The 14,913-nt window shown below is 39.5% G+C and overlaps 1 protein-coding gene across 2 annotated transcripts in view; it reads left to right on the plus strand.

Moving 5' to 3' along the window:
* tiam2a (TIAM Rac1 associated GEF 2a) overlaps nt 1–14,913 on the plus strand; it is a 93,412-nt gene that overhangs the window by 14,337 nt on the left and 64,162 nt on the right. Inside the window, exon 1 of one of the 2 annotated variants that reach the window (XM_023952066.2) lies at nt 11,692–11,950. The exons of the other annotated variant lie outside the window; for it this stretch is intronic. The gene's annotated coding sequence lies outside the window, so the exon portion shown is untranslated. Of the gene's footprint in view, nt 1–11,691; nt 11,951–14,913 lie in introns of those variants that run through there. 2 annotated transcript variants of the gene reach the window in all.

Consider the following 14,913-nt stretch of genomic DNA (forward strand, 5'->3'; position numbering starts at 1 on the left):
ACGTCATATCTGTACTGTATATTTTTTTAAAGCAAATTGGTATGGTTTTGTATATATATAATGTAAATTTCTTGAAACGTAAATGTTAGCAGTTTTTAAAAAGGTCGACATTTCAAGTCTTTGTCTTTTTCTGCCCCATTAGCTAAGTTACCAAAGATAAATATGTGTCTGTAACATGTTTAATGAGCCCGAAGTGACATGTTTAGTGCAACAATCAGACTATGCTTACTTTTGCTTTAACAAAACAGAAGTTCCATACAGCAATTTTCTCTTAAAAAATGAAAAAAGTATCTTAAAATTTCCCTTAAAAACATGTTCAGTTTTAAAATATCTGTGTTAATTTAATAAACCTTAAAGTAAACTGTCCGCTTCTCTCTGAAGCGTAGTGTTTGTCTGCTTTACACTGCACAGAAACACAGATGGGTGGGGTGAAATTTGTCCACATGGGATGATTTTACTTGCATTAGAGTTAATTATTATGAACTTTGCATACACATAAAGACAGCTGTAGAACAATATTATTCTTTGGGAAATATTTAAAGCAGCTGTTTGCTGTGGAGCTTTTTCTTTTGCATGTAGAGGTTTTATTTAAGAGTATTGACATTTTCTTACTTCATTTATGCTGCGTTGATTCAGCTTCTGCCTCAAATAATACTCAAATATTGTCTCCAAATAATCAAATAATGTCTCCAATATAATTTTTGGTGAAAAAGTTGGTTGTTTCTTATCGTTTTTTTTACATAAACTACCCATTGGATAATTTAGTTAAAATTACAACTCATCTATTTGTGAACATATAAGATCCTACTGCATATCAGGCTCACCGGCTGTCTATTAGCAAAAACGTTCTATTCATTCTGAACATCTACAGCAGTCCCAATCCACTAAACTCAACCTTTTTGAATAGGCACCTTTTTTGTTTATTTCTAGGTTGATTAATTTACATGTTATTTCTTCAACGTCTTTGTGTTCCAGGAAATAAAAGAAAAACGGATTTGATTACCCTGATTGTTTACTGCATCTACAAACATCTGGATCGCACTGACAAGTCTGACAATTTATATTGGAAAAACTACAGGTGGACAAAATCGATGGTACCCATAACTTAATATTTTGTTGCACAACCTTTTGAGGCAATCACTGCAATTAAACAGTTTCTGTAGTTGTCAATGAGCCTTCTGCACCTGTCGACAGGTATTTTGGCCCACTCCTCATGAGCAAACTGCTCCAGTTGTCTCAGGTTTGATGGGTGTTTTTTCCAAATGGCATGTTTCAGCTCCTTCCACAGATGTTCAATGGGATTCAGATCTGGGCTCATAGAAGGCCACTTCAGAATAGTCCAACACTTTTCTCTGAGCCATTCTTGGGTGTTTTTGGCTGTGTGTTTGGATCGTTGTCCTGTTGGAAGACCCATGACCTGCGACTGAGACCAAGCTCTCTGACACTAGGCAGCACATTTCTATCCAGAATACCTTGATAATCTGGAGATTTCCTTTTACCTTGCACAACTTCAAGACACCCTGTGCCAGATGCTGCAAAGCAGCCCCAAAACAGAACTGAGCCTCCTCCATGTTTCACAGTAGGGACAGTGTTCTTTTCGTTGTTTGCTTCATTTTTGAGACTACGAACATAGAGCTGATGTGCCTTACCAAAAAGCTCCAGTTTGGTCTCATCTGTCCAAAGGACATTTCCCCAGAAGCTTTGTGGCTTGTCAACATGCATTTTTGCAAATTCCAGTCTGGCTTTTTTATGATTTCCTTTCAACAGTGGTGTCCTCCTTGGTCGTCTCCCATGAAGTCCACTCTGGCTCAAGCAACGACGAATGGTGTGATCTGACACCGATGTACTTTGATCTAGAAGTTCATCTGTAATGTCTTTGGAGGTTGTTCTGGGCTCTTTGGATACAGTTCAAACTATCCGTCTCCTCAATTTGTCATCAATTTTCCTCTTCCGGCCACGTCCAGGGAGGTTTGCTACTGTCCCGTGGGTCATAAACCTCTGACTAATATGTGCCACTGTTGTCACAGGAACTTCAAGCTGCTTCGAGGTGGTTTTATAGCCTTTACCTTTACTGTGTTTGTCTATAATTTTGTTTCTAATGTCCTGGGACAATTCTCTCCTTCGCTTTCTGTTGTCCATGTTCCAAACAGCAACGTGACTATTTGTCTCCCTTTAGATAGGCAGACTGACTGATTATGGGTTTGAAAACAGCTGTGATGTCAATTAAAGGACATACCTGAGTTCATCATGACCCCCTGGGCAATTAGTTCTTTTATGGAGGTAGCATCATTTTTATCCAGCCCTATTTCTTTAGTCTTTTTTTTTAAATACTTCTGTTAATCAACAACTCAAAAGTAATGGCTGATTTAGATTATTTAATTTTCAATAAATGTTAATTTATTGTTACTTTTGAACGTTTCAAGTCATTTCAGTGAGCATTGTGGACTTTCTTTCTTTAACTGAGGGGTACCAACAATTTTGTCCACCACTGTAAGTTTGTATAGTTTTTTTATAGTTTATATGCTATACTTTGTATAGTTTAACAACCCCTGTCCACCCAAACTATAGCTGCTGTCTTTTAACAATTTGCAGTCACATCAACAGTATTGGGGGTAACAGATTACAAAGTAACGAATTACTGTAATTTAATTACTTTTGTCAGTAACAGAGGAACGTAATGAATTACAGTTCAAATTTTGGTGATTAATTACAATTACTTGAGGATAGAAACCCTTGTTACTTCATTACTTTGGTTTTGTAGGCTCTGACGTTTTCTCTTGGTTAAATGAAACATTAAATGAAATAAATAATAATAATAATAAAATAATAATAATAATTTAAAAAAGCGCATGTACATATTGAGTACATGTATGCCCTCATTGCTGCAGTCAAATTGCTTTCCAAACTGGCTCAAAGATGAGAAGAAAAGTGATGCTACTATAAGTCTTCTCATCCCCGAGGAGCAGGAGGTGAGTAGCAGAGCAGAGACCTGCCCCGTGAACTGATGTATCGGTTGCATCGACTGTAAAAACAATGGAAAACTCAACTCCTCTCTTCTCGTGTTCCAGAATAGGAAGTACCATTGCTTCCTGATAGGAAGCACCATGTTGAAACCAGTCGACAGTGACTGGTCCAACTGTCGCTGTTGCCACATCGTAAATATGGCAACAACTGTCGCTGTTGCCATATTTATAATGACTATGGCCACAGCCATACATGTCTATGGCAACAGCCGCTGCCATAGATACGATGACTCAGAGCGACTCAGACCAATCACTGTGGACTGGTTTCAACATGGTGGCGCCTGTATCAGGAAGCAATGGTGAGGGATTTAGCTTCATTTCGCGAGAGCTTGAGGTAAGGCCTTTTTCATGGGTGATGTCACACCTCGATTCGTACATTGTTTTTACAGTCTATGGTCGCTTGTGAAGGAAACAACTCTAAAGTCGGCTATTTGGTGTGAAAGACACGAGCTAGCTCCTTCCTGAGAGTCGTGTTTTTTCTATAATATTTCACCCTTTCTTACTTAATTTTACTCTCTAAGCTGCACGTGACTGCGTCTCTGGTGAATATGAGTTGGCGCTTAATGCGCTCCGCAGAAGGGGGTGGGAGTAGTCCAGAACATTTGCAGTAGTGAAAAACTTTGTAACTCATTGTTATGAAATACTTAATGTCAGTGAAAATGAACGTGGAGGCATTCAAGTTCTGTGTTTTCAAAAGAGTTGCTGAAGTTCAGATTTGATATGAATATAAGCATAACGGGTATTCAATCCAGGGTTTAAATTTCTGAATTCTAATTAAACCAGGTTATGTCTTGAACCAGGGTCAGACTTTTTACAAGGTCATTGCTTTAAAAAATAAAGTTAAATGAAAGACAAGAGGATTTTTTTCATCGTAAGAATTTGTATCTGAGAGGAAAAAATAGTAAAGTAAAGCAACGAATAGTGAGTAACTTTGTCAAATAGGTAATGAGTATATTAATTTAATTACAATTTTGATCCAGTAACTAAGTCAAGTAATCAATTACTTTTTAGAAGTAGTTGTAAGTAAGACCAGTAACTTTCAGATTTGAACTCACTCCATGCAAACTTGAACGGTTTTGCAGCTGTCAGCGAGAAATCAGTAAAGATTAGCAAAGGAGAACACAGAAATTCAGACATAAAAGTCGGGCTACTTATCGAAATCAAAACAAAGTTTGACATTCAGAATTAAAAACATATGTATCTAGGTTTTTTCCACTCATTTCTGCTCATGAACACAGGCAACCTTTCAAATTGAAATTGAATGAAGTGCTAACCTTCCAGTTTGTCAGATCAGATCAGGGCTGCTGGCAATAATGACATTATCTATGATTCCATGATCTAATCTGAGACAAGAGCCCTGTCAACACAGATCGTATCCAAGTCATGAGCCTGCAGCCCCAAATATAAATGTAATGAGATAATGACTTTGTTTTTGACCTTTGTATACTCTTAAAAAACAGGTTAGCTGGTCACGCTAACAGCTACAGCTTTAGTTACAACAAAGTGAGCTCTATTTGTCTCACAAATGTTGTGATTGCTGCTCTGCTTCATGTGGTGCACTTCTGTCTTTCTAATTGGATTAACATCGTGTGGCGTGGGGGTTTAGCAATGAGCGTTCAGTAAATGAGTGTCTCTTTTTGTGCAGTTCAAAGACAGATTTTTTTTTCTTCACTCAGACTTACAAAACCAGACACAAAAAAAAAATAATACTTAAGAGTCCCAAATTCCAAACTTGACTGTAAGCCGCTGCGCACAAAAGGCTAATCCGTTGTTGCTTTGCATGGCTCTGCAAACAAACAGGCCCTGACGGTTTAAAGGGGAGGCATCGGATCATTCGTTTTAGACCTGAACAGATAACGACAGGCTGGGTTTGGTGGTGCCGTCATTGTGCATTGTACTTGTGGGTGTTGATTTTGTGGGAGAGACCCAGCACAGTGTGTGTGCTTCCAGTTAAGAAAGCCACAGAAGCAGATTCTAACAGGGCATTTTTAAAAGCCCTGTACCCTGCTCCCCTCACAGGAAGTGTGGGAGTCTTTCCCAGTGAGGAGGTAGCAAATGTGGGAATGTTACCATAGCCATATTTGCCAACTTGATGGAGGGATAGTAGTCCGAATGAAGCAACTAAGATTAGTTTCTAATACCCCCTCACACAGGCCAAGCACATTGCCGACAGGACTTCATTAGCATTTAATTAAATTCTGTTATTTGAATGTATCAATAAAAAAATAATTCCCAGACTCTTTTTCTGCCTGAATTGCCTGGTTCGTTTTCAGTTTTTCTATTTCTCTTATTGAATTTGAAGGAGCTGAATTTAGCTTAATGCAAATCAAATTACATTTCAAAGCCGATGAGTGCATTCGGCTCATTGGAATCAGCCCTTCCCGTTCCTTATAAATGAGAGCTTTTTATATCTGATATTTCCTTTTGAACTTGTGTTTCTCATTTGGATTTGATAACTTCATGTTAAATGTGAACTTCTCTGCTTGTTGTAGGACCAAAGGCCCGTTCAAGGCCTGTTCACACCGGGACGAATTTCGCCGGCGATTTTCGCCGACGTTTAACGCCTCGTGACTAAACAAAGGGCACCAACGAGAGTGTGCACACCGACGCGAAAAAACGCCAGGCGTTAAAGCGTCAAAAAAAAAAAAACGCCTCGGGTTCGTTTTTTTTTTTCGACGCGTCGCGTCGAAATCTACTCGACCAATGAGAATGGCGCTTTTGCTCACGTGTCTGGAGCTTCTGAAGTTACAGTAAAACACAACTTGGGGGCGCTCAAACACAAAACTGCCTTGCTGAGCACACATACCAGCGAAGAAGATAGACGCCAAGTAGCGTCTACACAGCCGCGAAGCAATAATGACGGACATTCTAAAACATCCCCGAACCAAGCACCAGTTGGAGCTACTGGTGCTTGAAATATTCATGTTTTCTTTGTTTGATTCTGACAAGCGTGTAAGTACTTGCTCTCTTCTTCTGAGTGAAAAGCGACTTTAAGAAGCGTAAAGTTGCGCAGCGCCACCTTGTGTACAGGAGTATTTCTGTTTTACATTAAGCGCCATCTAATGTCAGGAAATGAAATTGCATGTTCACTCCACTCATCGTCAGCGAAAATCGCCTGGGTGTGAACACAAAAAACGTGGCGAAAAACGCTGGCGAATAACGCCTGGCGAATATTCGTCCCGGTGTGTACGGGCCTTTTAAGGCTGAGATCAGGGATCTAAAACTATCAGGGTCAACTAAAGACGGCTTCTTTTCCTGTTTTTATTTTATTTTTTGGAGTAGTCATCGAAAAAGTGCCTTGTCCAGCACTGATCTTACAATTCTCAGACTTTATTCATAATTTATATTCTCAGAGGATGTATTTTGCCTCACACACACACTCAGCTTTATAATTGTCAAGTCTGCCCTACATTCAGTTTCTGCTGAAAAGAAAATATACTGACTCCATCTTGAGATGTCCACCACGAGTTTTCCTTTGGTTATGTATCTAAGTTTTTTATGTTTGGACGTGGTATGAGTTTCAGGTTTTCCAATTTGACCCACTCTCTTATGAAACAAACATGATTTGTTGGGATGTGATCATTTTTTGCAAGCTCTCTGCTCGTTAGAGTCAGAGAGAAAATCCAGGCTCGCCGCCTGTGAGCCAAATAGGTGGGCAACCGCGCCTAAGAGAAATCTGTAACAAGGTAAAAGCTCAAGATTGACAGAACACGGAGCCTCATGGGAAAAAAGGGGTTTCTGCTGAGTTTTTTTTTTAGTCCTGGAGCATTAAAGGATTTTTTGTAACACGAGAAAACAGATTTTCACACAGCAGATTGTGTTTTATGATTCAAAAGCTTATCTGTGAAAGTTAAAAACAGGCTTTTACCAAAAATCACACTTTCAGATCTGTTTCCTGCTGCACAGGGAACTGGCTGTTCACGCACAGCCATGTAATAATCTCTGCAGCATAAAATAGAATTTTGCAGTGGATCAAATTTGAAAGTCCAAAACCATGCAAAGAAAAACAATGGCCTGGAGAAGAAAAATAGAATAAATATTTGTCCTAAAAAAATCAGTTTAAACATTCGAAGAAACTGCCTTTTCTAAGTGTTTTTAGAGATAATAAATCCAGAAATAACATTTTTTTAAATCTACAAACTCCAATTTTGAAGACTTAAGCCATTAGGTAAAAAATAAACCCATCACCTTAAATTAAATTCCCACTCTGATCGTCTTTTGATGTATTCTAAAAGCACTCCCAGTGGTCTGCCAATTATGATTATGACATTTTAGCCAAATTCAAAAAATTGTGTGGTTTTCTAGGACATAGTTTCTAGCAGTTCAAATTCACCAGAGTAAGCTTACCCCCATTTCCCATCATCCTTCAGTTTACAGTCTTTTCCTCTAGCTTACAGCCCCTCACACCCCAAACCTAACATTACCAGTGCAAAAAAAAGCTAGGAGCTTTTTTGAGCAGTTACAGTTTTGAGCCAGATGCCAGCTGGATACCAGCGAGGAAAACAAAGACATGTGTCAAATCGTCTACTAATAGATGAATAGCATCAGAATGGAGCAGAGCAGGGAGCTTATGGCCCGCCCATTGTATTTTTACATCACAAATACGATGGCACTTGTCTGCTCCTGAATCACAACGATTTGTATAAAGAAATACTCAGAACTGCAACTTTAAGCTTTTTTTTGTACTATATTTCCTCTGTCATCAGAAAAATGCCACCAGAACACCAAAAACACAATTTTCATTGGTGTGGGTCTTTAAGGAAATCTTCATATCTAATCACCTTTAACAGTAACTATGGTTACTGGGACTTTAGGTTCTGTGCAGTTGTGGCTAAACTTGATTTAGATGAATACAAAGAACAATCATGTGAAACAGGGTTAGGAGGGCAGACACACCTTAACACTGTGCTCACTTACTGTCAGACTGCATCGCTCACAGTCAGCTGATTCTTGTTGCACGAATTATATAGCGAGCATCGTTCTATTAACTTTTAAAGGTGTTTTAATAGTATTTTATAAAAGTAATGCATTGAAATAAGTTAAAAATCAAGTTCACATATAGAAACAATCGCATCCTAATTGAATTTTGGTGGTTCAGCCCCTTTGTTGGTAGTTTAGGTCATTTTGCCTCAAAACATTTTACGTCACAAGTTTTCCCATGCTTTGTACATGCTCAGCATTATGTAAATACTGGTTCTGTTGTAATCCTCTTTTACCATGTCAGTGGTGTAGAAATCGTTTTATAATCTCATAATCATACATTTTGTAAAAACGAGCGATTTAACCGAATAATATGCAAACAAATGAGCAAGTTTTTAGGTTTTTCTTGCTTCACATGAACGCAACATAACCGCAAACGTTGCACTGCTTTCTTTGGCCACAATGATCCGACTCTTTCTGTCTTTGGTTGCATTGTCCCTATTCAACAAACAGCCATTCAAATCCTTTTTTTTTTTCTCCAACAGAAAAAGCTAATTGAAATCATCACCCTGTAATAGTTTCCTCACCTTCAGTAATCAGGAGCTAAGCCCCCCCCCCCCCCCCCCTCCCTGCTGTCTGCTGCTCCCTCTCTCCTGTAATGACTTATCTGTGTGGCAGACAGGCAGACAGATGATGCGGCGTGTGGGGGACAAATCCATCACACAGGTAGTTTCCCACACCACTGCATCCGTCCAGGTTTATCCATCCTCTGATAACTGGTGTAGAATACTCTATCAAGTACCTAACTGCTCAGTCTAAGTTTATTTTTGCTTTTTTTTTTCTTCTTCTTCTTCTTCTTCTGTGGGCTGGTAAAGGCTACAAATCTGCAGCTCAACTTACATTTGTCAACTATTTTGCTTGGTAAAACCAAAGTATAATAAACAGACATGTTTTTATTTTATTTTTTCATAAAATCAAATCCATTATTGGTTCATTAGGGGAATCAAAACCCCCTTGCCGTGGGAGGTCAGCTGCTTCTGCAGTTCACTTGTTACCCTCATTGATTTGTCATTTGGAAAGTCTGCAGGAAGCTGCAAGACATCCCTCGGATCTGATCTGCCATGTTCAATTAAAAGCCTCTCTAACATGGCGCAGATTTTTTTCTTGTCTTATCTCGACATTTGCAATCCTGAAATGCATTCTGGGTAAGGATTCCTTTTGTCTTTCTTGTCCATTTTCCAGCCCGTCTTGGTTGGCATGTTCAGCGCCAAGAAAGGTGTTGTTTCAGGCAGGGCGTGGCGTGTGTGGGCTGATTATAGTCCTCCCTTTGTGCAGCTAATGAGGACTTCTGTCCTGCTATTGGACTACAACGTGCATGGCTGCCGTTTTATAGTGACCTTTTGGACAAAAAGCTGCTGGTCACTATCCCATATCAGAGGATTAGCAAGATCTTAAGACATCACTTGCCTCACTATGACAACCCTGTTAGAGGAGAAGGAAGCGTTGACAGCCAGGATGGGTGTACAGGAAGTGTTAAGAAGCCTGAATTTGGAGGGATGACAAAAAAAGGGGGAGGCTGAGGTGTGTTGGGCATCGTGGTGTGTCAGCATAAAAGCAAAAGAAAATTCTGGCTGAGCTGGCTGTTTTTCCCCCCCTTCTCTCTGGTGTCCATTTAAAGCAATAAACTGACATGACAGATATTTCTGTTCATTGCTCTCCATTATTTCCTACCAGTTAATGGCGGCAACCTAGTTATGGTTGCTGCTTGTGCCAGACGTAGGGAGGGTTTGTTGGCAGGATGTCCGTCAGAACAGATTACAGTTAATAAGATGCGGAGTGAGCAGAGATCCAAAAATCCAATAAGAAAGGCGGAATTTATACAGACTTTTGTACAGAAATATGTTAGAGATCATAGCTGTAATATTATTTTACAACCAACAACATATCAGTTGTCAGTAATTTCAGCCTCATTCTGTTTCCATTTTTTGTGGCTCACCTTCACTCACAGTCTGTTTATTTGAATTACCTTCTGCAGATGCTAAATTAAAATATTTAAATTTTAAAACTGCTATCTGGAGCTAAAATCTCCATGGATGCATCCAAGCAAGGAGGATGAAAGGCGTTTTTGTTGTGTGGACAGATTAGGATCCGACTGTGATGAAAGGAGCAGAGAATCACAGGATCTGTAGCTTCAATGGAGATAGGCATCGTCACTCTGACCCCTGCTGCGGTGGTAGCTGGAGGCTGATATGGAGAAACACGCTAGCAGGGTCGAGAACATAAAGTGCTACATGCGCAGGCACTGAATGGGAGAATGATATCAAGAGGGAGGCGTCCTATCAGGAAGTGAAGTGCAGGTATTTGGATTAGGAAACTTTAGAAAAAGGAAAAAATGTATGGGAATGGTTTCGAGCAAAAACAAACTCTGACCCGTAAACCCCCCAAACCTGTTTGTTATCTCTGGCCATTTGTGACAAAAGCAGTTGCAGTGTTATGTTGAGTATGAACATCCTGATCAGAGCAACACCCAAAACTTCTACCTGAGGACTGAAAGGCAGGAAGCTCTTCAAGTAAATGGATTGTCACAATAAAGCAAATTCACAATGCATGCCACATACGCACAGTCAGCATAAAAAATAAATCCAAAAGCATAGGTACAAGCTGAGAAAAATTGAATGAAATCTAATTTCTAAGGCGGTTTCTGTAGCCAGACTTGGACCATCGTCATTATGCAGACCACATAGGGAGTCTATATTCAGCTGTTACAACACTGAACCGAATCATTGCACCTCTACTGCATGCTGTTAGGTCTACATTTGAAGTATTAAATGTGTTGAATTTAAGTAGGATTTGTTGTTTTATAACATCACACCAGGCTTATTATGATTCAACTGAAGGTTTTTTTTTGTTGTTACTTGTGTATTAGCAAATGAAAAAAAAAGGATTTTTCTAGATTATTGTTTGTTGTTTTGTAATACACCATTCATAAATCAAACCCAAACAAAACTGTGACCCAAAGTTTGAGGTTTGAACCGAATCTCGAAGAAAGTGTATCGTTAGATCCCTATTTATTACATACATAAAATGATGTGTGCAAGGTTCACATTGATGTTTACTCTTAGCAGAAGTGTGAGCAAGATCACACTGATGATGGACCATCCACTTATCCTTTTATTTTTTTTTCTGCACCTGGATAAATGTGGGGGTGAATGTCAGCTGTGGGGTAGTTTGATTCCCTCAAGTGACACAAAACAGGTTCCTGGCCTTTTTTTTAAGTTTAAATAAGTAAAAACAGATCCACTTTACAGCTTTGTATACCTTTTTCTTCCTTTAGTTCAGGAATGTTCAGCTCATTTGAAAAATTTTAATTCCAAAAAGGGAATTTTGTGTTTGTCAGTCAATGGAAATTAGAAAATAGGGGCACTCTGAATTGTTGAGGATATCTCAAAAAATGTCAGATTTAGAGGCATTATTAAAACTCACAGTTGACCTTTAATTGACTTTCTATTAACAAGAGTTTTCCTTCATATTTTCCAGAAAGAGTTTGGTTTAAACTGACTAAAGGCTGAAAGTTTGACAGGAAAACAAGTGAATACATTTGGTGGGATGCTCTTCCTCATCCCACCAAAAACAAACCTTTATAAGAAAATAAACAATAAACATTTTTTATAGAAATATAAGTTATTTGATGTCAACAGGAACCCTGAGGAGTCCACAAAAGCCCCAGATTTCCTTCAATTTGCCCTCATTCAGGTCTTGGTTTCTACTCCATGTTGTGCGGCCATCCCCCCTCTCAGTGTCCGCCTGAAGGAGGAGTTTAACCCCACATTGTCTGGGAGGAGTCCGCTCAGTCCCAGGATCGCCTGGTGATGAAGCTGAGGCACCGAACTGGACTCAAAGCAAAACTACACTTTATTTGAGCCGTAAACGCCACCGCTCTGCGTTTCTAAAAATGTCTAAAGAGGGAAACATGTGAGAGTAGCAGGACGCGGAGGAAACGTGATCCGGTAAGTTGGAAACGAACTATTCGAGAAGAGTCACCCTGCTTGTCGCGCCGTCTGTTGCTAATTTTTCTAATTAGGACGTTAGCGCATTTTTTCAAGTAGAGGAGAAGTTGATCTGTTTGTTTATTTGTGTTTTTTTGGGACAAATTAAGCCGCGGAAGGATTTAATTGGCTGTAGTGAGAAGTCTTTCTCAAAAGCGCGTTTTTACTACTGATGTTTTTTTTCCCACGTTAACGTCTCGTCACGGAGTTTACTTGGAAAATAAGCATTGTACCAAACACAAGTTGTTGTTTTTTCCTCCATTTTTTTCCAATTGACAATTTAACTCTGAAACACAACAATTTATGGACGAGAATGTAGTTCTCCAGCCTTTCTCAGGAGACTCAGTAAATTCAAGTTGTGTGTTGTCATTCCAGCAGTCTGCCTGGTTTTGCTGGTCTGGACGTGGATTAGGATTGAGATATTTGGGGGTTCTGCTCATTCCAATAAATGCGAGTCTGAACTTTAGTGTCCAGGTGCGATTTGCGCTTCATTTGTAGTGCTGTTCGGCCGCGTGCTGGGTGGAAGGGCTCTCCAGGCACATTCAAAGGCAACAAAGAGGTCCAGGACCCCTGCAGTCTAGGGTCAGCCCAGAGCAAACACGGCCATGAATCACTAAGAGGGTTTGATGTGCCTTTTGGCTTGTTGAGTCCTCTGTCATGGAAACCTTTCTTGGGAACTCTTCTGCCACATTTGCCCCTTCACTAAAACTGTTAGAAAATAATGGGGGAAAAAGGGGGTTAACAACAGTCAGGAATGTAACACTACAGGTTTTAAACTTGCTTTAAATGTCTCATTTAATTGCTGGTACTTTGTGGGTGGAGTCACCTAGCAGCCATGCCCTCTTTTTAAGGGTCCCACCTTTTTTTTTTTAAGTGTGACACCTTTTAATTCCAGTTTAAACTTAGTTTATGTACCAAAACAAATCATCTATAGTATTTTTCTCTAATCATCACCTAGATTTATCATTTATTGGTACTTGTGTGTTGGCGCCCTTTCAATAAAAGGCGTGATCTGGGGTAAAAGAAATGAGCAGGCCTATATTTTATTTTAAAATAGGCAAATATAGTTCATCTGTTGAAGCCAATGACTGTGTACGAGAACTAGACCCCGCCCTCCTCGCGCTCCATTAGGAAGTACCAGCTGACCCCAAGAGGCCAAAATCCCATAGACCTCTCTTGAGAAACAAACAGCTGTTACTCAGTCACTATATTTGTCAGAATTGCTATTCTTGTTTTACTACTTGTTTTTTAAATTGTTAATTCTAATTCTATTTTTTTTTCATTATATTTTTTTCTGTATTGCGAGTTATTAACTGACCAATCAGATGCCTCAGAGGGCCCGCTGGCCCCCCACCACAAACGATTAATATGACAGATTCTCCGGAGTCTGTTTTCAAGTGAAAGGGATGTGGACTTCCAACAAACTCCCTCTTGACTGGTATAAGGTTGACCCAGACGGACCGAGCAGTGCTTACGGACGTCGTCTGTCTCCAACATACCAGTATCCGTAACGCGAAAAAACTCAACTGTCTTCATTTCATTGGAGATGGAAGTTAGACATTCTCTGTGCTGTCACACTCACTTGGTCTGATTCTCGTATACAGTCAACGATTGAACAACAAATGGACTTGTCCTGCAAAATTTTCCAGCATACCTATATTTATAATTTATATGATCTCATTCATTTTACACACCTGTATAAATTTCCTCACACATGTTACCCCTCCCACTTATGATCTTAAAAACACCCTTCTGAAGAAAAATCTGCTCTTAGGGTTCTCCCCAGTATTCTTGCTACCATGTCTACAGAAGTGGTCATTAATGTTTCTGCAGTGTTTATTAGTAGGTAACTGGTGCTGCAAGAGTAAATGCTTTGCTTTGACCGTTAGTCTTTAGGATCTGGTCTTAATGACTGAGAGCAGATTACTTAGCGTATCTTTTAGCAGGGGGGAGTCCTGCTGTGTCATTGGATTGTTTTTCTGCCCCCTGTCTCTGTAATTTAGTCTACAGAAGTCATTATCCACTTACATAATTGCGCTTCTCATAATTCAGTTCGTCTTTTCCAGTTGTTTCTAATTGCAGGCGAGTATTAAAAATCCTGGGTCAAAAGCACCATCTGCATATTTTGGTCTCTGTGGTTTGCATTTTTGTGGCAGTGAAATTCTCAACCCGGAGGAACATTATATTTTTGTTTTTCTCCGATTGGGAAATGGTCCCGAACCAAAGAAGATGTTGATTGAGTTAAACTTGTAATTTCCTTTCAGAGGAAAACTTGATTATTGTTGTTTGTTTCCTTCTGTGGCACGAGCTGGCTTTCGTATGTGTACTTTTGACGGCAGGAGATGGACCGCTCCCCTCTCTCTTTTTGAGGCTTGAACAGAGTTACACACACATTGTTTTGACACCGAAAGAATCAGGACACAGTGAAACTGACATGATCCCCTCTAGAGGTCTGTTCTAAACTCAATGTTAATTCCAAAGTGCCAGCAGTCTGAGGAACACTGGTGTTTCGTGTATTCTTCTTGGCACATTTTTCTCCATATAGGGTGTTGTACATGTGACTTATCAGGCATGGGTAACATCTTTGCTTCTTGTCACATGGGGATGAAAGCCTTTCATTGTCTTTTTAGGCACGGTGGGTTCTGCAGGGTGACAGAACATGCAATTATCAAAATGGATCGTAGTAAAAACTTTGGCTATTCCTCTTCAAGTTCACATGACAAACGTTCAAATATATAATTTGCAGATAATAATATCATTAAGTTTTTCAATCACAACTCCCTCTTGATTCTTTAATTCAAAAACACTAATACGACTTTAAATTCTTTTACACCTGTCTTTAAATTTCCTTCATTCAACCTCCAGTGTGAGCATGGTATTATTCTTGTGTTGCAATTGGCCTTTGATATTGAAGTTATTTTTTC

This window comes from Oryzias latipes, chromosome 22, assembly GCF_053564925.1.
Source record: "Oryzias latipes strain Hd-rR chromosome 22, Olatipes_Hd-rR_3.1".
Classification (NCBI taxonomy): domain Eukaryota; kingdom Metazoa; phylum Chordata; class Actinopteri; order Beloniformes; family Adrianichthyidae; genus Oryzias; species Oryzias latipes.